The 14,837-nt window shown below is 36.3% G+C and overlaps 1 long non-coding RNA gene across 1 annotated transcript in view; it reads left to right on the forward strand.

Moving 5' to 3' along the window:
* The window catches only part of LOC149918589 (uncharacterized), a 45,599-nt gene extending 38,815 nt beyond the window's left edge, over positions 1–6,784 (forward strand). The window contains exons 4-6 of the long non-coding RNA XR_016465585.1: positions 77–177; positions 5,621–5,676; positions 5,765–6,784. This is a non-coding gene — a long non-coding RNA (uncharacterized LOC149918589). The remainder of the gene's footprint in view (positions 1–76; positions 178–5,620; positions 5,677–5,764) is intronic.
* Positions 6,785–14,837: the final 8,053 nt, after the last annotated feature.

Consider the following 14,837-nt stretch of genomic DNA (forward strand, 5'->3'; position numbering starts at 1 on the left):
TATTCCCTAGCCTGTATTCTTTTTTTACTTATGTTGTCCAATCTCTGGCTGTTCTATTTTATTTTTATTTCTTCAGGAAAAAAAGATCTCTGTTATGTGACATTAAAAAAAAAAATGTATGGAAAAAACTTAACAGAACAAGCTGAGGACTCCCACTGAGAATATTGAAAGCTGGTGGTAAGTTAAAGCTACAAAACGTATGACAGTCGAGGCTAGAGCTTTGTTGTGCTGTAAGCAGTCTACAAAGCAGTCCCCTTGCTCCTACTGTTGTGGAAGTGGCTGGAACAAGGAATTAGTGCTGATAAATATGTGTATTCATCACTTCCTGGTCTTCCCACCTATTCCTTGCTTTTCTGTTGTGTGAATGAAATGGCAAGCTCTGCGAGAGTGGTTTTCAAGTAGCTCTGAATCAGAATTGTTTTTTACAGCAAACTAAGTAACTTCTAACAATGCAGCTATTGGCATTTGGCATTCTTGTGCCAATGCACAAATTTTACAGCCATTTCCTTTTCCCCTGAGGAAGATCATGGCTGACCAAGACAGATTTCTCTAACAGATATGTTATATAGGAACATAGCACGAGGTGATTCTTAGCTAGAGATTTCACTTATATTTTTGTTTACATGTATATGTACACATAAGCTACATACAATTCATACTACATATGCAAATATGCATTTAATATATATTCATAATTCAGTCCCTTAATATGATTCACTTTCATGATATGTGCTATGGAGTTATGCAATAACCATAATCTGTTTCTATTTCAGTGGGTTTTTTTTGTTGGTTTGGTTGGTTTCCCTGTCCCTAGATAGATGCTGTATAATAAAATTTTACCTATGTGGGCAAGGAAGTCGGTTTAATTTAAAAACCTGCTGAACCTTATTTCATACATAAATAGACAGCTTCCTTTCTAAAGATTAGGTGCTATCTAATTCACAGAAGTGTTTTTAATATGTTATTGTTGATCCTGTAATGTTTTCCATACTGTATTTTCTTCTAGTATTTTATGTCCTCTCATAATTTTTAATCTTATTAATTCTTCAAATTCATCACATAGTAAAACAAAACAAACAAACAAACAAAAAAACCCAACCAATCAACTTCAAATATCTAGGAGAAAACATAGCCCAGTTTCAATGGTTTGTAGGGTCCCCGGTGATTGAATAAATGGCAATTGTGTAATGATGGCATTTAGCAAAGACTTCGAAAACAGAAAGGAAAATATGTCACCAATGGTATACTCTTCAAACAATGAATTCATTCACATAGTGTGTGCAGAATTTTTGGTTGAGTATAGTTCAGAGTATGGGTAAGCTAGGGAATTGTGTTTTTGCTGGTATGTACACAGTTCAAAACTCTTAATGTATAATTAATTAGGTACGTATTCACATGTACAATGCACACATAAAATTAGCAAAACTGTGTCACCATTATCATTGTATTAATACTAAGATTACTAAGTAGCTGAATAGTCATATGATATACAAATTAAATTACTGAGTCGTAGATGCTGACAAAAGCTAGCTAAGTATGGCTAGGCAACTTGCTATTGTATATTATTATGTGATTTGAACTGGTTTCTTTATAAAAAGAATCTTACATCTCTTTGTTTTCACTCTAAGATGGAAATTCCCTCTAACTCCAGAAAGGATGGATCAAAACACATATATCTTAAGGAAGAAAAAAGAAAAAGTATCTGAGCTGACAGATGCTGATAGCTTGATAGCTTGATCACTTAACTGATGAGTCTCTTCATTCCTTTGTTCTTGTTCTTTTCCCTCTCCATCCATTCTTGACCAGTGTGAAACTAAGATGTTGGGATATGAGGATCAATATCCAGACTCCACTTTCCACAGCTCTGTCTTCCAATATCTTCTGACTTGCATATAACTAGGGTTTTTTTTCAATATCTGTTTTTCAGTAGCCTCCTAATGAAACATGGTGTTGTTTTTTTCTTAATTGAATATTCACTTGGAAAAAAAAGTTGCTCTTTTGCAATTATTTATAAAAGCAGTCATAGTTTGGTGTTTACTCTCAAAGGCAGGAGACAAAAAAGATAAATGGAAGCTATTGTGAGAGTGGCAAGGTATGCACTTCAGGAAGTGTGATTGTATTGATAAGAATGTATTTGCTCCCATTCTGTTTTTCTTTGCCACAAATATGAAAGGCGCAGTCAGAACATGAAGCATATACAAAGCACTATCAATATCTGCTCTATTTGTTTATGAAATCAAGTGATAATCTAGTTGACTACAGATTAAAATAATAAGTCCCATAACTGCCAAGAATAAGTTTGTTTTGTATGATGTTATCACTCTTGGTTAGTAAAATCTAAGAATTCATCTCTCCTTCCAGAAGGTCGTATCAACAGTAATTGCAATTCTGAGCCATGCTAGTGCACTTCTGCAATTATAGATGAAAATTTATGTTCTCTGAGTAGCATGATAATAAAAAGTCACCACCTACCATAACAGTAATAAAATAATAGATGGGAATATAAAACTAGGAGTGTACTAAACATTGTGAATTAATTTTGCTGTTGGCTGTAAAAACAAACAAAAAAAACCCACCAAAACTGAATTTTTCATATCTACTTATAAAAAAATCAAAGAATTAATAATAATGGTATTATTTTCATATGACAGTCTATTTGTTTGCATGCTAAACTGATTCTCATGTTCAAAATAGAAACAAAAACAGAACTATAAGGAGCAGTAAACTATTAAAATTAAGTAATCTAAGGGAACACAGCCAGACATGAAGAACTGTATACACAGATGGTGACTGTATGAATTCACAAACACGTTTTTCATCATCAAAGGAGCACTTTTATGTGAAATGATGCAAGCAAATTACTTGATGTTGCTTATATTCTTTCTCCAGTTACTCTGAGCAGTTAGAGAGGCAGCTACTTGTATAGTGCAATACCTCTACTCAACTGCCAAATTTAAAGTAATTTGATGTTCTCTTTCAAAGCATTATTCAGTGTTTTCTGAAATGTTAGAACTGAAGTAAACTAGCATATTATATAAAGGATTACAGTTACAAAACAGATGGCGTCTTTTAACATTTTGTTGTTTTGTTTAATCTTGTGTTATTTTTTTTCTTGTCTGAGAGTACCTGCAGTATTTCGCACACTCTAGAATACACGTAGCAACTCACAGAATTTGGTGTTATGATGGACTGCTGTTTTGTGCATATTCCTCATTCAGTTATAATAATAGTGAAATTTGATTTCTGATTTCTTTCATCATCTTTGCAAAGTAAGTTGCATGAATTTGGATAGTATGGACCAGAAAAGTAATGGCCTTCTGATCTATTTTCTTTATTTACTCCTCTATTCAGTCTTCAGATTTTTTCTTTTTATTTGTCTTGAGGAAAATCTGTTAATACTGTGAAATGCTTTGATTTATGGTGATGAATGTCAGGCTTTAAACATTTTACCCTTGTTTAGGTAAAAGGTGGATGAAAAGTATGTTATTATCAACTGTCACATACCACTTATTTTGTTAGTTTAACACACATATGCGGAAAATTCTCTAGCATTAAGTGCCTAATGCTTTACTACTGCTTAGTATAACAAATAGGAGGTTATTTAGGCGGTCTATCTCAAGGCCCCAGCTGGACAACAGTAATAAAGACCAGAACTCTTCTTTAAAGTTTTAGGCACTAAATAAGAATGAGGAACAGAATTCTAACTGATATACAGGCATCTTGTTCTAGTCTTATGCTTGCTTTAGAAGAGCAGAACTCCAACAAGACCATGAGCCATCAGTGTGCCCTTGTGGCCAAGAAAGCCAATGGGATCCTGGGGTGCATTAAGAAAGAATGAAGCCAGCAGATCAAGGGAGGTAAATCCCCCAGACACACCCCTTTTACTCTGTCCTGGTGAGGCTAAATCTGTAGCACTGTGTTCATTTCTGGGTTCCTCAGGTCAAAAAAGGCAGGGATATTCTAGAAAGAGTTGAGAGGAGGGCCACAAAGATGATGAGGGGTCTGGAGCATCTTCCTTATGAAGAAAAGCTGATAGACCTGGCACTGTTCATCCTGGCAAAAATTGAGAGGGGATCTTATCAATGTTTATAAATATCTAATGCATGGGAGTCAAGTGGATGGAGCCAGGCTCTTTTCAGTAGTGCCCAGTAATAGAATAAGGGGCAATGGGCACAAACTGGAGCCCGTGATGTTCCATGTGAACGTGAGGATGACAGGGGACTGGAACAGGCCACCCAGAGAGGCTGTGGAGTCTCCTCTGGAGTTACTCAAAACCCATCTGAATGCTTTTCTGTGCAACCTACTCTAGGGAACCTGCTTTAGCAGGGAGATAGGCTGGGTAATCTCCAGAGGTTCTTTCCAGCCCGTGCTATTCTGTGATGCCATGATTCTGTGAAGATCCTCAAGCAAACTTTCTACCACATACATTCTTCTTTTATTTTCTTTGAGCCATCTGAACATATGTGTTTGTCTTCATCTCTCCAATCTTCACAGATTTCAGGAACAAATTATGTTGCCATTTATGACACTTATCTGGTTGTCTTTATTCTGGTTTCTTTATTCTTTACTCTGACGCTGAATCTTCTCCAGTTTGAAGTCTGTACCTTCATGTGTCAGGAATTACGTTCTCCCAGTTCTTATTGATGTTCATGTCTGACTTCCAAGGGACACAATAGGGTGCAACCTTATTGGCTTGCAGAAGGAGTTAGAAATCAGTATATGTAATCACTGTTAAAACAGAATTTAAATTGCACTTTGATTGGAAGTCCTGCCCACCCATACAGGAACAAATCCTAATGTTAATTTATTTTTATATTAGCAAAAAATTGATTTATTTAAAAAAGAGACATTCTGAGATTGGTATGTGGTCAGTAACTAATGCAATATTGGATCCATGGAAGAGGTTTGCAGTCCTACTTTACCAGAGGGAAGGTATAATTTGCAACAAGAAGAACAGAAAGACAGGATGACATTGCAGGCCTGGGACAATGTGTAAGCTTCCAGCACTCTTATTTGTTCAGAAGAAGGAGAAGGTGAATCCTTGTGTGGTAAGAAGGAAGTAAAACTGGAAGTTTCTTATTTTGAGGCTGCATAGAAGAAAAAGACCTTAATTTACTACTCCAAACAAAAAGAAGAATGTTCCTGAAACCTGAAAATACCAGTCATAGAGAATTCTAGGATAGTAAGTGAGAAGCAAACTATCATATAACACTCCTTTACAGAGCTTATAAAAACCACTGCCTTGAGCTGCTCAGCAGATCAATCCACTGGTAAGACAGATTTACTCCTTTTTAAGAAGCAAATAAATAAGAGTCACAAAGGCTTGACCATTCCCATGAGACTTCTCTCTTTTTTCCAACCTTGCAAAACCTCCGAGGGCTGCTGTCTTCCCTTCCTGTGGTCTGCCCAGGGGAAAACTGTTGCCCTGCTCCCTAGCTTGCTCTGAAATCAAAGGACATAGGTCCCCACAGTGAACATCAGATCTGGCTTGCTATGACACTGCAAAGAAGTAAGAAAAGCTACAATGAAATAAGATTTGAAAATTCCTCTTGTGCTTTCAAAGGGGAACCTGGAGACTAATCATCTTGTTTCCTTCCTTGTGCCTCTCTTTTGCCTATAGGGACCCAGTCGCCTGTTCTGGAGGCCAGCTCTGAGGCTGCATGACCATGGAAGCAGGTAAGAATAAGCTTACTCTTTGTGTTTGGGCACTGTGGAACTGCACCCACATCAAGAAGTTCATACACTTTGCCAACTTTCCCTGCAGAACTCCTGGAGCTGCTGCACTCTGACACACCTGACTTGTTATGGCCTTCAGATTGTCAGTGTATATTTTATTATTGCTGAACTGTATTAAATGTAAGAGGTTTGCTTGTTATTAGAAACATAGGGTTTTTTCTTGGTTCTTTGTATTTCCTGACAACTCTCCCAACTGGATTGTCTGGGGACCTGCATTACAGTTTGAAAACAGTGCCTCCCATTGATCTCATGAAATGCATTTTAGCTTGTGGTGCAGTGCAAAAGGACTTGGGAATATCTTTATCAATGTTACCAGCAACAATTTCCAACTCTTGAACTTTGGTACTTTCAAATGTTTTACTGTTATTGGAGTTACTTTTGAAGATGGTCCAAGACTTGGACTATTGTCTCAGAAACAAGTTCATGTTGAACGCAATAAACAAGTGTTGTCAGTCCTGTGTGTAGATGATAGGCACAAATGATGCAGCTTTCAGAAATTCCTGAAGCTCCTCCCAGGACCTAGCCATTCACTGTGAACATTCATCTGGTAGACTATGACAGGGGAGGCATGGATTGCTGACTCTTTAGTGTATAGCATGATGAAGTCTGAGAAGGTGGTCAAGAAGGTGGGGATTAAAATGTTTGGACAGAGAAGAGATGTGGACTGACAAGGTACATGAAAACCATAGGTGCCTCTACTGACACTGCCAGACGAATGCTGAGAACTGGGCCAAATCTGCCAAAGAGACAGAGGTAAAACTAGGATATTCTTCAGAAACCTCCTAGTGCTTGGAAGGTGCTTCATCCTATGAGAGAACTGCTGTCTTCTCACCCGGCCTTCCAATTAGGTACCTTTCATGTATAGCTAGACATGAAGCCAAGTTGCAAACAGTATTATACATGTGCAATATATATGGATAGTCTCTGCATGAAAGACTTATACTTTACTACGAATGGGAAGTACCCAAAAGTAAACTTTCTAATATATTGTTATTAATGTACTGCTATTCTACAGCACTTTTTACAAGTGCCTGTAAACTTTTTTTTGTTTTTTTTTTTGTCTGGAACTTTTGTTTTTCATTTTTGTTCTTAGAGTAAAAGTGATTGTTTTGTTCAGTTGTTTAAATGTTATGTATAGTTTCTGTTTTTCTTTTTTTCCATGTTGACTGTATGGTGATAGTAGGATGGGGAATAAATTACTTTCCTACAGTAAGATCTGTGTGATTGAGTTGGGAGGAGGATGCTATAATTGCTGTTCTTTACTGGATGTAGCATTAAACAGCAGCAGCTAGAGCTTTCCTTTCTTTATACTTTATTGAGTAAATGAGAATCTTTGATCTGTTTTCTGTCCTGAATTGCTATTTTCTCATATTACATCCCGTTCTATTTGGCTTCTTTCTGAAGAGTTCAAGTTTGCTTTATGTTCAGAAATTACTTTTTTATGACTTCTAAACTTTACTAGGTCACTACTCAGGTTCTGTCCTCTATTGTGTTCACTGGAAAAGCACAATTCTCAGTTTTCCTTTGTATCCACTGTCAGGCTTCACACTGTTTTGAAGGTAGCTCTGAGGAATGGCTTGTATTTATTTTAAATTTCAAAAGTGTCTAGTGATATAGACTTATAATGTTTTCAGGTTGTCATAAGTATAGATGGCCTTGTATGTAGTTCGATGTTGTCCTGTACACTGTGGCAATTCAGTGCCTGAACAGAATATTGTCCAAAAAATGTCCTTTTGAAAGAGAGTATTCTAAACAAAGTACAGTCATTTGCTAAACCTAGATACAGTACTGGAGAAACCAAGTTTGCTTTGAGGTTAGAAAATGTGTACTCGTGTCACAGAAAAATGTCCTTGAGTAGTGAATGCTGACAAAACTCTACTGCTTACGAATAAACTTGTGGCTACAGATAAAGGAACTGTAGGCTTCAGAGGCATATGAAATAGTGTATGCAGGATTCCCATGGAGAAATTCAAGCAGTCTTTTCAGTCTCAATGCGCATACATTCGTTCATACTTTCTGATGCTCTGTGTGGTGCCTGCTTTAAAACCTAACACCCATGTATTAAAAGATATAATTCCTTAATTGGTCCTATTACTTTTCTAATAAATAACTCCTCAAGGTGGAATACTTAAGTTAATAATGAAGCTAAAGTCCAACTTATGCTGCATTTCTCCTATTCCTAGCCAAACGTTACATGTAACAGTGGCTGCCTGCTGAAACAATAATTGAACTGTCTCAAAAAAGGTACTTTTGAAAAGAAGGCAACATATATGAAAAGAAGGAAAACAAACAGAAAACAGGCAGAAATTTTATCTTCAGACATATCTTCCCAACATTCTTTTATTATTTTATATTCAATAGATAATCCTTAAGTCTTCTGGGATTTCATACAGTATTTATCATTTTCCTGTTCATATCATCCATTACCTCTAAAATATTTCTAAATCCAAAAATAAGTAAGGCAGTGGACGTGAGGCTGGAGAAAGGCTAAAGCAAGTCATAAACTATATATAAACTTACAAAGAAGGTGCTTTCCTTCAAAAAATGCTCATTCTACTATTTGCAGGAAAAAAATACAGGTCGTGTTGTAAATAAAACTCTTTTTGTAATTACAGGTTAAAAGATAATGTACATCTCAGCTCATGAGTAGCAAGTCGTCTTATTGCACAAGTTTCATGTCATGTGTGGAAACAAAAGAACAGTTTTCCCTCCACACCAAATTAAGCTAGCAATAGAAGTCTGAAATAAGATATTTTTATTGGACAATGATTCCATTGTTGTTTTGTGTTCCTTCAGAAGTGACTTAAGGCATAAAATCCAAACCCAGAAACATTTTTCCCTATCAGGAAGTTGGTAGCTCCTTTGGGTGACCATGAAAGTTGTGATTGTATGGCTGAAGCAAGGCTATTACTCTAGGAAACAACTATTTTTATGAACGGTGTCAGAGAAGAAATATTGATTAGAATTTCAATGATCAGTGAAAAGCTGAAGCTGCATTTGGTCTTGCTTGTTTTCAAGAGAAAACAATATAATCAAATCTTATTTTAATATCTCACTACATTGAGCAATCTGTAGTTATAAATCATTTTGAGATGCGGGTCTGTATCAGTGCTGTTATTTATAGGTGGTTTTCTTAAATTGGATATTTTTCCCTATTGAGACTTGAAGTAAATCCAATTTCCACGTCCTTATGTTGTTACATTAGTTATGCTTTTTAGATACAAAAAATGTATGGCAAGAAATACTCCTTTTCTATTTCTTATTCAAGCCTTTTTCCACACCATCCTCGGGACAAGTGTGCTGGTTGTATTCCCTCCATGGAGACATACTAGTTCATTCACTGCTGCAGTCTTTCTTTCTACTTTTCCATGTTTCATGTCAGGTCTCACCTCTTTGCCAGTCTCCCAGCAGCCTTTACTGATTTTAGTGACTGACTTATGAGCCCTAAGAAATCTCATGCCCTAAAATACATGAAAGAATAGACATTGGAAGTAAAAAGGAAAATTCACAAGGGATAATCATCACAGAATTTTTGTTCCACATAGACCAGAATAAGTAAAAAGTACATTTTGAGCACTGTGTCAGGCCTACACTGGTTAGGTTGAAACTGATGACCATCTTCCTCCCCACAAGAGACTTTTAAGTTTCATTGTTTATTGTTCATATTCATTTTTTTTGTGAGTAGAAAATAATTGACAAGTAAAATGGGAGGAAAGAAGGTAGTGGTGGGTTCTGACATGCAGAATTTCCACAAAATCTGGCAATGTTATTTTGTGAATATTATATAAAATGATCTAGAAAGTGATTACTTTTTAAAGTTAATTTCCAAGACAGATTTTTTTCCCAATTAACTTACAATTTTTCAATAGTCAAGAACTCATGCTATTTGGCTGGATATCAGCTTGTAAAGAGTAGTCTTTTACATGACAGTACACAACCATTGACAGTCAAGTTTAATTACCAAACATCTGGTTTCTACAGTAACAGAAGGACATTCAGTATATAAAAATAAGTTGCACATTTGTTTCAAGACTAAATCGCATCTCATTAAGATGCAAGTACCCAGAGACTGGACTAAATCAAATGAGAGTAGATAGGAGGGTACTATGTTTGAATGAAAGGTCACCCAGAAACCATCTAAAAAGCAGTGGTATTTTTCTGTTTGTTTAGAGTCGGGATTTCCCTCTATTCGGATCAAAGATCAAGATAAATGTATCTACAGGTAAGAAAATTTCAAAAATATACTGTAGGAAGAATTCCTGATGCACAACAATTTGTGAGTTGTTTTTTAACTTTCAGTCCTTCATGGAGGAAAAAGGATTCAGAGCATCTTTTAAGTCATATTCTAACTTTAGCCAGTCATTATCCAAGCAAAATTACTGTTAGGGTAGTTTTGTTCGGGGCTTTTTTTTTTTTTTTTTTTTTTGAGACTGGAGACTCAGTCTGAATCACTACTTTACAGTGACTTTACATCAATGACTGCTGTAGGGTGTATAGCTACAGAATGCATTAAATGCAAATTCAGCAGTTCTAAATTCAGCTATCATAAGCTTAAAAAAGGAAAAACACAGACTCTTGAGTTGCTTGGACTACTCCACTGGCATAAGCTATTGTTTTGTAACAGAAAATGATTGAAAATTAAGAACTTAGCCTGCACAAACAAATTCTCTTCCTACACAGTGCAGGAGGTCATACTGTACGTAGGTTCCTCCAAAAGTAATGCCTCCTATTTATTTCCGTGGAAACTACAACAGATACAAAAAACAAAAATAGCACAATTTAAAAGAGCAAATTCTCAGCTACAACAATACTAGTAATAATAATATTGTTCAACGTAGGTACCATCATTAACTATGCATTTTTACCAGTGCTGAACAAGAGTCTGAATGCTGCACTTGTAAAAATCTGCGCCAGTGGAGATGGTCCACTGGTACACAGCTACTGTGATGATGTCACTACTAGGAAAAGGTTGCCCACACAGTTCATCATTCATTGTCCAGAATATATGGAAGTCAATGCCAAATTTGAACTATGTGGTGGCTGTTGTAGGACAGTTCAGCCAAGGTTGGTTATGTGTTCCACAGTGTTCAAACTAGTATGGGGCCTGGTGTTATTGTGTTGCAAGTGAAAGGTTGTCTTCTTCTCTAGCCTGATTTTGGAAGATTGAGCCATCAGCTTGGTCAGCATTGTGATGTAGCAGTCAGAGGTGATGACTTATCCAGATTCCAGGAAATCCGGAAGGGTTACTCCGTTTTCCCCTGAAGACGGTGCACATCACTTTATCCAATTAGGACTGCATCTTGAACTTTCCTTGGGGAATTCACATTGTCACTGCATGGAGTGCCATTTTGACTCCAGCTCAGTTTCTTATCACCAGTAATAATGCAATTCAGAAAACTGTCGCCTTCAACCTCGTATTGGTTCGATAGGTCCTGAAAAAACTTGCATATAGTATTCTTTCTCTTCCTGTATTAGCCTTCTTGGGACCTCTGGCTCAAACTTTGCAGTAGTCCACAGTTGCTGCCATCACTTCCTATCCATTCAAGCCAATATTCAGCTTCATACATACTTCCCTAGTCTTAATCTGCCAATTTGTGCAGGTAAACTGATTGAAATGCTCTTCACTTCGTGGTGTGACAGCTGTGCAAGACCATTCAGAATGTGGCTTGTCTTTCATGCTGCTGTTGCTACCTCCCACTACCCCACAGTGCTCATGTCCACTGTCCTCCATAAATGTTCAGCAAGTGTCAATAATGTTACATGGCAACAAAATATAATGGGATATTGACAGGAAAGTTCAATCTCTACTGCCATACCACTAACATCTGCCTCTGACATCATTGGCTAACATAATAAAATGGGAGGTGTTGTTTTCAGGGTGTTACTCCCCACTTATACGGTGTTACTGCCTTTTTATAATCAGAATAATAAGATCTGATCTTAAAAATCTTTTACGTTCTTTGCCATTCAGTATATACATGCTCTAATGATAAAAGTAAAAATTTAATTGTAGATTGCATTCCTCATGTAGAGAAATAGTAGTTGGCTGCCATCTTTTGTTCAAGCTCTCATGTAATTGCATGTGTGAGAGCAGGGAGGGCATGGGTTTGAAATGAAATATTTTCATTTTGCATTACCACCTTCAGATTGTCTCAGCTGATGAACGTTACATGGAAGCAAACAGTAATGAAGGCCTAAAACACTTGTTACTTTCCAGGCTAAAACCAATGATTTGAAAGGCATCTAGAAACCAACTGGCAGTAAAACTGTAGGCCCTATACTGGAATGCTCTCCTTGCTCTGCAAAAGGACAGGTATTTTTCACACCTGGTAAAACAGGTGGTGAAGGTCTGGTGCTACAGGCTCCATAAGCAGTTCTTACAAATTTATGTTGGAAAGCAGAAAAAGATTTATGCAGAAGGAATTGCTGCTGCAAATAGAATGATTGTGGCTTCTTTACTAAACAGAAATTATGCCTTACTGCAGAATACTGAGAGAAATCATAATTCAAAAAATTGATCTGTGAATGAAGGACTGGCCCTTTGAAGTTCTGAGTTAATTCAGAAATAGTATCTCACTTTGCAGCTTTACAAGAACTACTCTTAAAAACAAATAGACAAACAACAATCTGGGGTTAGAGCACCAGATGATGCATCCAACTCTTGAGGCAGTTGCCAGGCTTATCTGGTGCCTTTCTGACCAGTAACAGTTCCCAGCCCTAGCACTTGGTGTACTCTCAGGCAGTGATGTTTGTTGTGGTCTTTGCTGGGTGCTGGTGAGCTGGCAGTCTATAGTGTCTTTTCCAGTGAAATAGAGTTGTAGAGCTGACTGACAGTTACCAAGTTCCCACAGCCAGTGACAAAGATTAGAAGGGACAAGTAGCAAAAATAGAGATTATTTTAAAGGCTGTCCAGCAAACTGTTGTCTTTCAGAGATACTCTAGGGCTTTAAAATTCAGGAGACCCAATCTTTGGAGAGAGAATGAGGCAAACTGAAAATGGTTCAGAATTGATTTGTTCTCATGACAACAGTTTTAATGGAAATGGGAAAGGAAATTAACCCATTCTTCTTGTGAAATGAAGATTGTAATCATTTTATTAATTTCAATGTTCCGAAGCTTTTAGTCAAACAAATTGAACAGAAAAAGCAAGTAAGGTGATTATGCTTTTGTTTATATGTTTCACACATTCTTTTCAGGACTAATGTGACATTTATGGCATGCTGTTCTGCACTAGTTAATGGCACACTGTTTATCATACATAGGAAGTGGACAAATCTGTGGTTAAACATTTTCCATTTCTATAAACATTTAATTAGAATTGCTTTACTAGGGCGGTATTCTTACTCAATTAGAGCTGTTTCTTACACTGTGAGTTCCCTCCCCCCATTTTTCCATAAGAGATAGAATCCACCCTGTAACTTTTTCATTCTGACAAAGTGAGGCACTAAAAATTGGCTTTCCATTCTTCTAGAAATAATCAGCTTTGCAGGTAATATTTTTTACTTGAATATTTTTGGTATTGCTAATTGCTATTAGATATTAAAGCTACTTTTTCATTTATTGAGCCTACCTTAAATCTCTTTTTTTTTTTTTTTTTTTTGTTCCTAATGAGTTTGATGCCTCTAAGATTAAAAGGATTAAAAGAAGCCTAGGAAAAAATAAAAATAAATTGGAAAAAGCTTTAAAACAGCTTTGATCTCCTAAGGCAAGGCATATTTTTGTGCAAGACTTTTTCCTCTGTGGCAGGTTAGCAGTTGAATTGATCTGGAGGGAAAAGAAAAATGAAAAACAGGTGGGTGAGGAAACGAAGAGGAAGGAAATGTGGGGACTACAATGAAAACTGAACTTCTGCTTATGTTCAGGTTGTGCTAACAACTTTTTCCTACTTTTATATTTAACATAGAAAGGATTTAGGACTCCATTTTTCTAAATTCTCTGAAGAGAAGTAGCTGATTTCCTGAGCACTGGAATAAAAATTTGGCATGCCAAAACTTTTTTCTTCTTTTGGATGTAAGAAAATGTTCTTTTAATTGGTTATTAATTAATTAAAATGAAAATAAATTTTACATTGAATGCAAGTCCAAATAATTTTCTGGTTTGTCGGAGACTGGTTAAAACCTTGAAATGGTTGTTTGTTGCTTAATGTCATGTAGAAAGATAAATCTGAGAATAATATATGAATACACAAACTGGGGTTATTTGTTTGTTGTTCCTAATGAGCATGATTTCTCTTTGATTAAAAGAAGCCTTGGGGATTTAAAAAAAAAAAAAAAAAAAAAAAAACAAGGAAAAAAGCTTTCAACTAATTTTGATTTTGAAAGTAAAGCAAAGAACCTACAGCCAGATTTTAGCCAAAGAACAGAAGACAGTGCTAAAGACACAAAATGGTGAGGTAACCTGACAGGGGCAGTAAGCTATCAGGTTTGTTAAAAAAAGCATTGTGTGTCTTCACATGACTGTGTTAAAGCCATTGTCAATTGCTGTTTGTAATTTTGGCAACAAATAATATTTGAGAAAGGATTTTTTTAAAAGCCACTCCATGTATTTCCTGGGGTCTCAGAGTTAGGGGAGGAAGAAAAGGCATTATGTAGTTTGCTTGCTTTACTTTCTTAGGGAACTCTTCTCATGCCCGGAAAATGGATGAGTTTTACTTGCTTGTAAGAAGAGAAAGACTTGAAATTACGTCCATTACAGACCACAGCTTTACTTTCAGTGTTGGTGATAATTATTTACAAATGCTTAAATGGAATTACACATCTGACTGTTCTTGGTGACTTTAAAAATCTCACCCTCCATACATAATTTAGTGCATATCAATTATTTTTTTCTGAGTTTAATTTGGAGACATGAAAATAATGCAAAAGAAAGAAACAGCTGCTAGTTTTGGGATTCTTCTCCCATCTTGTCAGAAATTAAAATCATAATTTCCTTTCCTTGGAGTGGGTAAATACAATTTTTATTTTAGTTCTGTTGCAAATAGTACTGTATTAATATAAATATAATATGACATTCTGCATTAGATTTTGTTTTCCAGACCTGGGAGCTGTAAAGTTAGTACAACCTCAGTGGTCATATTAAACTCCAGACTGTGCATTCAGAAT

Source organism: Phasianus colchicus, chromosome 3, assembly GCF_987193195.1.
Source record: "Phasianus colchicus chromosome 3, bPhaCol1.hap1.1, whole genome shotgun sequence".
Taxonomy (NCBI): domain Eukaryota; kingdom Metazoa; phylum Chordata; class Aves; order Galliformes; family Phasianidae; genus Phasianus; species Phasianus colchicus.